This window comes from Penaeus monodon, chromosome 29, assembly GCF_015228065.2.
Source record: "Penaeus monodon isolate SGIC_2016 chromosome 29, NSTDA_Pmon_1, whole genome shotgun sequence".
Classification (NCBI taxonomy): domain Eukaryota; kingdom Metazoa; phylum Arthropoda; class Malacostraca; order Decapoda; family Penaeidae; genus Penaeus; species Penaeus monodon.
The window spans coordinates 4103-4741 of record NC_051414.1 but is presented as its reverse complement, the minus strand read 5'-3'; positions in this window follow the sequence as shown (position 1 = coordinate 4741).

The window sequence follows — 639 nt, the reverse complement described above, 5'->3', positions numbered from 1 at the left end:
CTATGAAAGAGAAGGTATGGGAATTCTATATCAGTTTCACCTTGGCTTACATCTGGATATAGAGCCAACAAGATTCAACAAATTGCATTATATATCTTTAAATTGCAAGATGAAAACTACCATATTCCTCAAGTTATTACTCTGTAGTGGAGCTATTTTTTAAAATTTGCTGTTTAAATTATGCCCTTCCACACAGTTAAGCACACTCAATGGCCAAACCATGTGTGTCTGCTTCAGGGTAATTACTGAGTTATGTTGCCAGGTATGGATGTATGACCTTGCCAGACAAGTTTTACCCAGAAAAGTCTGCCAAGCACCAATTGTGTGGGGTCCTTTTGTTACAAAAATATATCAAATCAGCTTTCAAAGTCTTGTGCACTTGCCACTTCTTATATAAAAGGAAAAGTTTGGATAAATCTAAAAGCAGTAATTCTTTTCAAGTTACGGAGCATAAAATTTTACTTAACCAAAAGGTAGGATAGAGAAACAATTGATTATAGAAAAGTAACTATTGCATATTCAGATTCAGTAGTACAGTGTAGGACTAAAATGAGTAAAAGCTTTTTAAAAATTACAACTGGTTAACAAAATGTGCTATGCTAAGTAACCTTTATATTTCACCATTCACATTTAGCAGTA